Source organism: Ambystoma mexicanum, chromosome 8, assembly GCF_040938575.1.
Source record: "Ambystoma mexicanum isolate Mex_15411 chromosome 8, UKY_AmexF1_1, whole genome shotgun sequence".
Classification (NCBI taxonomy): Eukaryota; Metazoa; Chordata; class Amphibia; order Caudata; family Ambystomatidae; genus Ambystoma; species Ambystoma mexicanum.
The window spans coordinates 1,122,550,609-1,122,563,450 of NC_090929.1; positions in this window are offsets into that span (position 1 = coordinate 1,122,550,609).

Consider the following 12,842-nt stretch of genomic DNA (forward strand, 5'->3'; position numbering starts at 1 on the left):
AGAAAACAGAATTGACTATCAAGCTGTCTGAATGGCTTTTAAAGTTATCTTGAGAACGAATTGGGCAAAAACACTAATATGGTCAAAATTGCTAACAATTCTTATGAGGGCTGCTTTGGATGGCTGCACACAAACACAAGCAATGATTCAATACCAAGAAACAATTTGAAATCCTAAAATTCAAGTCGGGAGCAATCAAAAGCTGTTTTACACGTGTCCGAATTTCCCAAAAACGAAATTTGCGGCAAACCTTTCACTGTGTGATAATCGCGATAATGGCAAAACTGTATGGATTTGGGATGCGGGTTTAGATGCGATTTAAAGCTGTGGATGTTAGCTACAAGCAGAATTTTGTTTCTAGCACAAAAACTGAGGAAGTTATGAACGTTTTAGTGGAGGTCGCTTTTTTGAGATAGGCGCAAGAATGGAAAACGAGAATGCGCTTTTAAAATGACAAATGGGATTTCTTACACTAGAGGATGACTATGAACAAAACAAATCCCCACAAGAACACAGCCACTTGATCAGAATGACTGCCTTCCCGGGACTCGCCTTCTTCAGATGAGAAAAGATCAGCACAAAGATAGTTTTAGCTATACTAGTATAGGAGGAAGATAGGAGGGATAGGATAGAGAGTTTAGACAATTCAAAAATACTTCTAACAATATCAGTTCTGAATATAAAATAGGATGGGTTTAAGATAGGGATTAACTAGACAAGGTACATATGCTAGTGACCCAGTTCTATCTATAGATACTCACTAGATATGTTTTTAAACGGAACCGTCAGGATTCTGGTCTGTCAAAATTCTGGTCAGGGAATTGGATCTGGTTCTAAGGTAGACAGCTGGGCACATCGGATTGGATCTGCAATCAGCAATGCGCTCTGGTCACAGCACGGCACAGGACTGGACTGGATCTGCCCTTCTTGGTTCTGATGATAATTATTTCAGCAGGCAAGCAGTACAGCGCAGCCCGGCTGTATTTTGATGCTCCCCTTAGGTCTGTGGGGTTCTGGAATTTGAGGCATAGCTGAAAATATTTCAGCTATGCAATGGGTTTCTGCTTTGCCAAGTTTCTGGAGTCTGTAGCAAGGAAGATGGAGAGTTCTGCAACAGGGTGCTCCACCAGCGTCAGGATAGTGGGTGAATCTGTCTGTCCTTTTAAGTGGTGAGCTGTCTCTATTTATGCTATGATAAAGGGGTGTGTGGACTGGTTTAATCCTAAGCTTGCCCCTTTGACAGCCAATTGGGTCAGAGTCTCCTCTCTGCCTTGATAGGAGGAGAGTAACAGTGTGTCATTTTTATCGTGTGATTTTATGAGGCTGAGGATACACCCGTAGCCCCTTGAACACAAAATCTACTTTTGGCACCATACATATTTACACATGTGCAACCTCTATAAGAATCACATATACAGATTACATATTTTATAAAGCAGCTATCCCTCCAAACCCCGTAGCCGTGGGATCTTGGCTCTGCTTTTCACAGAATTTTGCCCTTTTCATCAGGAACACAATGTCCAATTTATGAGCAGATTTCTACAAGTGTGCGCGTTTACCATGGGCATAAGTGTATAAAGTTGCATACTTCTAGCAGCAATACATTTTGTCTAAAATCACATTTTCTGCCATTTCTTTCCAGAACATGTCGCACGATTTTGCCGCCTCTTGCAACGTGCAGCTAAAAATTACATTAACAATGCTGTTATTTTATATTTTGCACAATTTTACATAGTAAGTTATCAGTCTTTTTAAAATGTGTCCTTTGTCCTTGTTAAGCAACAAATGGTTGTTTAGTTCCACCTCTTTGGTCTCTCCCTGGGACCCAGGAACCATCCCCTTGGTTTTCTCCTGACAGAGGCCATTTACGACTGTCTTTGCACTTCACATTTCCTTAGGAGCAGCTGTTCATTGTTCCTCATGCCTCTGTAGGCCAGGTTCTTTCCAAACCCTATAATTACCGCTTAGGTGTGATTTCCTCCTGGAGAGGAAAAGGCCTCTGTGAGGAAACCTGTTATTCCAGTTTGGGTGCTTTAGCCAGGCTTACATTTAAATGTTAATTCTGTTGCATTTTTCCTTAGTTTAAAACAAACTTGTGATTTCAAAATAGCAGCTAGAATTCTCATTCTAGGTTTTAAACCATGGGATTAAACAATTACAACATAGGTTACTCTCAGTAACAGGCCTCTTAGATTGCAAACATTTTATTTCAGTTTATATCCATGTTTAAAGTTTAATCAGGCAAGCTTCCTGACAGCTGTCTTCCCTGCAGCCCTCTGCTGCACAGACATTTTGACAACCACAGGCAAACCACTTTTGCTGTGGAAATCCCTTTATGCTTTCAGCTTTTCAGGACCTTGCAAGTTTCACAATGCTTTCTTAAACTATGTAAATTGTAGCACCCAGCAAGAATTCTGGATGTTTGAGGGTGTTTTGTACCGGCAATCTGCAGTTTCAGCCACAAAGAAACAGGGTTTAAAGCAAGATTCTGGGGTTTCAGTTAGCAAAGCACTGCTTTTTCCTTCTGTACTCCATTTTCACATGTTGTGGAGCCAGTGGCATCACCAGGAATCAAATTTAGGAGGGCCACAGAGGGGGCCAAAGACAAAAGTAGCGTGGCACAGACAAATGTAGGTGGAGAACATGAACATTGCTTGTCTTAGGTGGGGGGCACAAGGGGGGGCAGAGGGTTTCACAGGGGGGCCCTGCCCCCCCAGTATCCCCCCTAGCGACGCCACTGTGTTGAGCCCAGTGACATATTTCAGGAGTGCGATCTCTGTTCCACCACTGACCTCATGCGTGGCAGATTGGGCAGCCATCTTTTTGGGCATTGCAAAGCGCGATTTCCATTTTGATGTTTCTGGCACCATCATAACACAGTGATGGAGCATAGCAGAGCAGAAAGTGGGTTAAAACATCCCACAGAGCCTGCCCTCACGACTTGAGTATGACCGCCCGTCAAGGGGAAGTCGGGAGATTGGGATGTTCTTTCTTTCTTTGGTCCAGGTGGAGAAAGTCGTCTTCTTCTCCCATCAGTGCTGGATCAACATGCTCTCCTCGCCGGTTCTGTTTGGGACCATGGAGCGATATTCCGGGCCCCTTGGCTCTTTCCTCCCAGTCCTTGAGTGGTCCTCCTTGGTACTTAGAATCCTTGGTTTCAGTGCTATGAGACAGAACAGAGTATGGTTATGGACATTTCCTCACTACTATTCATGTAGTGGGGCAGATGCATACATTTGACATGCAATTTACAATATTCCCCGCTTGGATTTACTAATGGTTTTAACAGTTGGATTCTTCTAGGTATCTGGAATGTCCCCCTCTGGGTTTCCGGTTGGCTCCTCTATTTGTCGCAAAGTATGCCTGGGATGGCAACTCTTAAGCTGATTTATGTGGAGCCACGATACTGACAAAGAGGTGATTTGGGCTGGGTTTTGTTTGGGATCTTGGGAACCTGTAAGAAAAAGGTAGATAGGGGGGCCATTTTGGGTTCCCCTGGTTCTGATTCTGGGCCGCCCCCCCTTTTTGGAGGAAGTCACCAGGATGGGTTTGAACCAGGGGATTTTCGTGCTGGTCATTCTGGGTACCGATGGTGGGCGGTTTTAACTCGGTCCCCACATCTACCCAGTCTGGATTTGGATCCTTTGGGACCTTGGGTGGCAGACTTTCGGGGGCAGGAGATTTTGGTTCCGGTTCCTGGGTTTCCAGGGGCTTTTCACAAGAGGGGAAGGAAGCTTCCTCTAAGGCTTTACACCCCCTTCCCCTTGTGCCTCCTGCTGGGAACCGGTGGGTTGTCGGGTTCTTCCCCCGTCATTGTTCTTGAGCACCAGACCCTGGATTTGAGGAATTCTGAGCCGCCATGCTCATCTGAGGGTTCTGTTGAGCCCTCAGCATGTGACCCAGATCCTGTGCCATGTTCTGGCCCTGGCGCTCTAGTTGGGACACCCGCTCTGGCTGGTACGGGGTCCTCAGGTCTACCCTGGGTTGATCCCGGGAAGGGTAACTATCCCTTCTCGCAAAATACCCCTGGTTAGGAAAGTTTAAGTACCCCTCTACCCTTGGCCTCTCCTATCCCAGATTGGGCTGTCTGGGCTCAGGAACGTGGGGAAAGAAGGATGGGTTGTTTTGGGGGTTGAAGTTCGGCGGGTACCGGGGAAAGAAATTTGGCCGGCATTTGGGGGATTACTGCCCTCCTTGTAGCGTGGGCTGATGTAGTCAGGGGAAGTAGAGGTCCCATTTGTGGGGTTACCTCCCTGGCTCCCGGTTTGGGATTGGCCCGAGGGCCTTCTGGGTTTGGGGTTGGTCGGATTCTGTGTGGGAAGATTTTTAGGCCCCCCCATCTCCAGATCTAAAATAGGGGCAACCTTCACCTCCGCCACCTTAGCAGCAGCAGGGGTGTTGGTTGGTTTGGGGCTCTTGCTCATATTTTTATTTTCGAACGGCTTCTGTACTTCATAGATGTGTGTGGCTTGTTCAATGACCCAGTCTAGTGATCTTTTCTCATGAAAGTCCCTCACTACCTGGGTCATAATGTACTTAGGGAGGGCAAGAAAGAAGGTGTTCACAAATTCCTTACTGTCAGTGGGCATCCTTCTAGTGGTCTGCGCAAAGGCGCGTTTCATTTTCTGAACAAATTCTTGTGGGGCCTGGTCTTCCCCGCATTGTAAGTTGTAGGCTGCCTTGCAAGCCTCTTGAGGGTTCCAATGAATGGAAAAATGTTTCAGGATGGCCATCCTATAGTTGGTACTACTTATAAGGAGAGGAAACCCGGCATACTACTGACTAAAAGGAGTTAGCAGTGTATACTCTGTCTATATCCGGGAGGATAATAATCAGTATATAAGAAGACAAAGCTATAGTGCAGATGCTAGAGATACAGAACATAAATAGTCAAAGTAATTCAAATGGGGGACCAATCGGGATAAAAGTGCATATCAAATTTTAATAATGAGGCATAATGATTAAAACATAAAAGGGGTCCAAGATTTAGATCTCTGTTTATATTCCAGAGAGGCAGAGATCTAAATATTTTACACATCTATTCTAATAGAATTGGGTACCATACTATTTGCTTTACAAGTACCCTATGTCTTTGTTTTTTTCTGTGACACCGTTTTAACTTGCTATTCAAGCTTGATACGTATTCCTTGTTGTTGTTTTACATATTGGATGTCAAGTTTTGTACTGTGGACCCTTTTATGTTTTAATCATTATGCCTCATTATTAAAATTTGATATGCACTTTTATCCCAATTGGTCCCCATTTGAATTACTTTGAGTATTTATGTTCTGTATCTCTAGCATCTGCACTATAACTTTGTCTTCTTATATACTGATTGCGCCCTATAGGTGGACCATCTGGAATGGTTCTGATTCTCCAGCCCCGCAAAGAAGCTGGAGTACTCAGGAGAAAACATCCACTTTACATACTGAATACAGCTTTGGCTGTCCTTCAGATGGAAAGTCTCCATCATCTGCTCAAATAATTCAATGTGCTCCCAATCCGAATATTTGGCATTTTTGTGGTAGGGCGTGATGACGCTCCTAATAGCTTTTATTTGTTTCAGGGGGTCCTTGAGTAACGCTCTCTTGACCTTGTTAGCCTTTTTTGTTCTGGTCACCCTGGTCCACTCATCCTCTGACTCAGAGGCACTGCTACCAGAGGTGGCTGTCTGGTCTTCTAGACTCTCCCGGATTCTGCGAGCTTGGGAATGGCTGGCAGAATGTGGGGGCCTAGTCTCTTGGGACCTGTAGCACTCAGAAGAGTCTGCTGACTCTTCCTTGCTCCCAGGATTGGCTGAGTACCCCCCCCCCACTGTCCTAGCTCGGAAGAGGTTTTTAGTATGCTCTTAGTGGGCCTAGTCTCATGGAATTCCCCACCAAATTTCACTGCCTGATCTCTTGGTAAATTATATTTCTGAAGATCCATTTCTCTGATTCTCCCCTCACTGGAGTCTCCCTGATCAGAGAAGATGGCCCTAGCACTTGGGAACCTGTACATAGATGCCCGCATATCCATTTCCAGGAGGCGCTGACCTATAAGCCCCATATTTTCCATTGGTTTGAAGTCTACCATCCCCGTGGCCCTTGGTTCATGTGAGCCAGTGGTCATGGGGGTGGCAGAGTCCATGGAATTGATTGGATTAAAGTCTCTGGCAAGAACAGAGTTCCTGAGGTTATGTTCAGGGGTTTCCCTCTCCCATCTGACCTCATCTCTCTCAGCCCCTACTCCCTGATGGCATGCTAGAATCTGACCCCTTTGTTCTTCTATTAAGGCCTTACTGGTCTCTATTAGTTGTTCCTGCATGGCTATCTGTCTATGGAGCCTGTCATTTTTTTCACAGAGAGCCTCATTGTCTCTCTGTGCTTCCTGTCTGATTTGGGAGTATTTGGCCAATTTTTGCTGCAGGAGGCCCGCCTCCTGGGTCTGATCCTTACTAGCCTGATCATTCTTTGCCAGAGCATCTTCCACCATCCTGGTATGCTCTAACAGCTTTTCATAGCCCCTTTGAGTTCACCCAGTCCCTGAAGGGCCAGGTGATTTTCTTCTAGCTCGGTCATTAAATGGCTGCCTGCCTGGCCTAGGGCGTCCCTCTCTTGACATAGAGTTCCTCTCTGCTCAGCCAGGTCCTCCCTTTGTTTCCCAATGGCATGTAATTTCTGGCGCTCCTCATCAAAATCTGTTTGAGTGTGGAGATCCTTCACTATTAATTTATTATTTTCATACTTTAAGGATTCTACACGGTTTTGAAATGTGACTACCTGCTCTTTGCAGGTTCTATTAAAATGTAATTGCTGCTCCAGCTTTTGTTGGCTCTGTTGCAGAGAATCCAACCTTTCCTGACAATCTTTTTGCAGTGTCAGTAATGTGGTATTGTGCTCTGCCTTCTCTTGCTGCAGGAGATCCAGATCTTCCTTTAATATGTCAGGTACTGTCTGGCTTCTCTCTCTGAATATTGGCTCTTTTGTAGCCTTTGCTCTGCAGAGTCCAGATCAGTTTGAGTTTTCTCTAGGGATCGTACTTGCCTCTTTGCCAGATCTATCTATGTTTTCGGCATATTTTTCCTGTATTACTCCAATGTGGAGGTACAGGTACGCCGCTATTTTGGCAATTTTACATTGCTCTTCTTTTACTTTCGGGGCCATATACAATTCACTAAGTGCCTGGTGTAATGGACCCTGGTCCTGCCATTTATCTAATTCTATGGCACTGATTTGTTGTTTGATTTCCTGCAGCCAAACATTCTCATCCTTCTCTAGCCATTCACCCCTGACAAACAATTTGTGCAGTAGGTGTTCCTTTGCAATATTGATTTCCACTGGGGTCGTCATTCCGGAAATATTAATTTCCTTCTGACTTATCTCAGGGTTATTTTACTTTGCAAAACCGGCCCAATTCCTTTGAGTATTTCTATTGAAGGGTGTTTTTACAGTGTAGCACAGTATGGTAGCCCAACAGGGTGTATGTACCCCGTCGGTTAGCACGCTGTGTTAGACTCTCACAAGAGGTATGTCTAATTCAGGATCTTGTGATGAGCCCCCAAGCTGTAAGTGATTTCAATCCGGCACACACCCATGTCAATGCCTAGCTTGTAATGCTCAACTGAAATCCTTATTTTTTTTTTCTAGAAGTTCTTTATTCTGAGCGATATACCACTCATATCACGCCCCTCTCCTGGACCCCCCTCCCCCGGTCACACTGAACCAGGAATCAGGCTGGTTTAAAAGTTAAAATATTTATTTATGTATTTACAATTTAATCACACTATGTTTTTATGGGTACACAATAATCACCAATGGGGTGATGTAACACTGAATAATCTCTTTAATACACAAGGAGTAATAATGAGCAAAAAGCTCCGTAGAGCAGACCAAAGCCTCAAAAAATGGTCAGGATGATCATACAAATGAGAAGGACATTAAGGAATCGAGAGCAAAAGCTCCTCAGCAAGATGCCTTAAGCCTTACGAATCCCATCATGACACAGGCAAACTTGACAGCATACTTCTCTGAAATCACGATAAAGAAAAATGACAAAGCAGAGAAAGGGGGAAAGCACGCAGTAGGGGGCTTGCCTATTGAAAAAAAGCTCTCGGTACCACTCAAGGAAGGTGTAAACTTTAACAAACCCTTATGTGAAGAAAAATTCAAAAAAAGGTCTACGTATGCTCAGACATCCCCAGAAACGGTGCATGCTGGGCTTGAACCGTGTACTTTGCAAACTCACATAGACACAAGCACTATAGAGGCAGAACATCCTGTTGATATGGTGCTCACTGTACCTTCTGTGACTTGTCCCACTGCTAGTGGCCCTGCCCAAACTCCCCCACCTGGGCACACTAGTGAATCTTCAAAAAAGGGTTTAACAACTGTAGATGGGGAAATTAAGGCTGTAAAATCAATGATGTGTAAAAATGAACTGACGTTGGAGGGAAAAAAGGTGGATAGTGGGCAAGTGTGTCACCTAGTAGCACCTAATGACTACACGTTACTATCCTTTAACACTATTCCCATGGAAATGAAAAACATATTTGGTTGGAAGAGTGATCCTAACATCAATGGAATGGTGCGTATCAATTGCTCATTCCTAATGAACGCTCTGTTTAAAATACCCTCGCTCCGTAGTCTTGTCACGAATGACATTCAATGGGTACGCCTTCCTAATCAAAACAATAACCAGATGCTTTCAAAGATGCTTTCTCCAATCATTGCAAAGTTATTGTGGGATCATAAAATGGACCTAACGATGCTTGGGCTTGACATGCTAGTTTTCGATACTACAGAAGACGCCATGGCTTTTCTTGAATACCAACCCCCTCCTGTAATTGCTGTTGATCACACATGGCAGCATACTTCTATAAATACAGATCAATCATAAAATATGATGGAAATATTAGCCTCCCTCACGACGGCCTTAGACGGTCTTTCATGGTTAGAACCTCTTATTAAAGCAGAAGCGGCTATAATCCCTCAACAAGCAGCGTCATAGTTGCATGACCTTAAGATCACCTCTTGGAATTGTTGTGGCTTCAACAACTTAAAGAAATGGTTGTCGAAGGCAAATTTTGACGCACTTCTGTATATTCTTTTAGTACAAGAAACTATGTCCCTTGTGAATATGCAATTTGACAGGTTTTTTTCTTTTTCTCATCATGCAGTTTGAGGCGCTGGAGGTAGACCTGCAGGTGGTTTAGCCATACTTATTAATAACAATTTGAAATTTACCATTAACCACATTTATGAATCAGAACTATACTTGATTGTGGATTTAAAACTCGATTTACTTCATAGTTTGAATCTGTTTTTAATATCACTTTACTGGAAACCCTCCCTATTGGCTGTCCAGCCAGTGTGCGAAGTCTTAGATAGTGCATTACTAGAAGCCTTCAAACTGACTCTGCACGCTGAAATCTTGATAGGGGGCGATTTCAATGCCTCTTTCAAGGTTGAAATCAATGCCAAAGCGTATTCACTGAAACCTTCGCTCTTATCCATACAAAAAGGAGATGTGTGGAGGAATTTTTTAAAAAGTTGGGATGTTCATTTGAGTCAACCCGACTTCAAACATGAATGTTTTACATGGAAGAGAGGAAAATTATTTTCATGGATTGACTACATATTCGCATCCAAGACCTTTTCGGGATTGCCTTCCTCTGTTTGTACAGTAGACCCACACTTGGGAGACCATCTAATGATTGTAACCTCTATGTTAGGGCAGATAAAACATATGCAAAAAGATCCTTGTCTCTCTTTAATCCAGGTCGAGAGACCCAGGCTTTCGATCAATTTGAATGATGCCACATGTAGAAAATTCACATTGCTTGTTAATAGGGACCTTTGGAAGTGAAATCCCGCAACGTTAGTTGATGCTGAATGTATTTTAAAGTGGAACATGAAGATTATTGCGACTCACCTAAAGACAATTGCCCTCTCACAGAAAGAACAAGACACCTATAAAAAACATTTCTTACCATTTTCATAGGAGTTGACCACTATTAAACAAAACAAAAATCTTGAGCTAAGAATAGCAAAAAAGTCCATCTTGACCACCAAAATAAATTCATATTTGCTGTTAAGAAAAAAAGAATCATGCTAAAATACAAGAATGACATGCGTATAACTCACGCCTCAATTGCTCTAAAACGTAATCTACTGATAAAGTTCAGAATTTAGAACTTGAATCTGAAATTGATGGCACAACATGGACTTTTTTCTTTCTTAACAAATTTGTGATGCTTGCAGCGTTTTCGACTTGTGAAAAACCTCCTGATTACTATAGAATCCCTAATATTTGTCCTTGGGGGATTTCTAAAAGGTTTGAAATGTGCAGGGCCTGATGGTCTGCCTCCATGTGTCATCAAAGATGACCCTCACTTTTGGGCCACTATCTTTCTTGACATATTTCAGGAAATTTTGACGATCCAAAACAGTTCCTTCATCTTGGCCTACTTCTATAAGTATCCCGTTACATAAAAAAGGCCCCATTAACAACCCGAATAATTTCAGACCTATAGCCCTCATAGATGTGGCTGCCAACATTTTTGCAGCCCTTATCCTACAAGAGGTAGAAGTCTTCATCCGCAACAATAAGTGTCTAAGCAAAGCACAGGTAGGCTTTCGTAAGACTATGGGCACTCCTCTCAACGCCTGCATATTGGCACACTTGATTGCATCAGCCAAGCTTCCGGATAATAGCCCAATTTCCGTAGCATCTCTAGATTTTAAAGCTGCTTTTGACAGCGTAATCAGAGGCATTTTGTGGCAGAAAATGCTAAAGGCAAAGTTTCCCCCCTTACCTGATTACCTTGGTGGCTTTGTTGCATTTTAACACCAATTTCAGAGTACGTATTAACCGTGAAGGTAGCTTGACTGAAGCCATCCCCAGCTGGATAGGGGTTAAACAAGGCTGTAATTTGGCGGCCATATTATTTAATCTTTATATGGCCGACCTAGATAACATCAGGAATACAGAGAAATCCTTTGCAGCCCGGCTAGGATTGCTGAATCTTTCTTGGCTAGCCTATGCCGATGACGTTCTACTCTTTGACAGAACCCAATCGGGACTTCAAATGAAACTAGAAAGCTTCTTATTGTATTGTCAAGAACATAACCTCACAGTTAATCCAGAAAAATCTAACATCATTATCTTTTGCAACCAAAAAAAAGAGCGTCATTTTACCTGGTCTATTGACTCCATGCCCATATCCATTTTGAAAAATCTAACATACATGGGCTTCACGTTGACAAATAATTCCTCCTTTAAAAGAGTGAAGGAACTATTAATAGCGAAATTGTTGCCCTTGAAAGGACAAATGAGATTAATATTTCACATATTTTGCAGTTTTTCTCTCCTGCCTGTTTTTGAATTCTACGGTAAAAAAGTAGAAGCCATTCTACTATATGGTGGGGAGCTCTACTTAGGCGATTTGGGACCTTTTCTTGATCAACTTCAAGGTGTTATTTGGAAATACACATTGGGGTTACCTGCCTATATTCCTAACACAGTGTTGAGGCACGAATTGAGTCTGAATGCTTTATCGGCACGTTATAAGTGGCGCCTTCTCATAAATTATTCAAAGATGCTGTATCCTCCTAAGAACTCAATTTACAAAGAATTCAATAAAATGCTTCTTGTTAATAATCCAATTTCTGTTGCATCATACAAAGAGAGAATGGAAATCTTATTAGAAAAGATCAATATGTCTGCTGATGATCTTTATATGTACATGAATAAGGTAAAAAAAAAAGCTCTTCCATTGTGATTGGGCAGAATGTGGGGATAAGCTTCACTCTTACTCCTCCTTCGCTGAGTACACAAAATTCTTCCATTCACAAATACCACACATGTCATATTTGACCCTTTGTCCTAGCAAAGAGGTACGAAGGACTTTCATGTTATTCAGAATGGATATGCTCCATACAAAAATGTGCATTAAGCACTGGAGTAGGAGTGAAATTAATCCCCCTGATGACATGTGTAGATTTTGTAAGGTCACAAAAGAATCATTGACAGATCTATTTCTCTTCTGTTCTCATTTTGAAAATGCATGATGTAGAACTGTGAAAGAATGTACTCAAGCAAACAAAACATTTGCTAGAAACTGTATATGGCTGAACTGTATGTGGGTAACAAACAACACAATGATATTAGCAACTGTAAGGTTGGTAAATGTCATAGTAACTGAGCTAAAAAGAACGGAAAGCATACTTCTACATAAGTAGACCATTAGTTTTATGGTCCTCTTTTCGTATGTTATCCGTTAATGTATGTACACGAAAGGATATCGAGCAGTATGAGTTGTAGATATTTTAAATTTGGTAATCCTATTTAATATAATACAAAATTGTATATTATTTTTTTATGGTTTGTGCCTTGTTGAACAAGTTTTTTTGTAAAAGTTAAAAAGTACAAATTAGATGTAATGTTTTGTCTAATTTTGTAAAGGTGCTTTGCACTAAAACCAATTAAAAAAAATAAAAATAAATAATGAGCAAAACAATTCAACACAGAAATAATACTTTTGTGTGTGTGTGCAGATCAGATAGCACTGTGGTTAAAGGTTCCCCGTGCACATCCCTCAACCCCCCAATATGCAATGTAAAGAGATAGGAGGAGATAGCAGGTATTCAGGAATGGCAGAATTCAAACAAAATAACAATCCCACTTTCCCCCAGAAAACACAAGAGAAAACAGAATTGACTGTCAAGCTGTCTGAATGGCTTTTAAAGTTATCTTGAGAACGGATTGGGCAAAAACACTAATATGGTAAATAATTGCTGAAATTGCTATCAATTCTTATGAGAGCCACTTTGGATGGTTGCACACAAACACAAGCAATGATT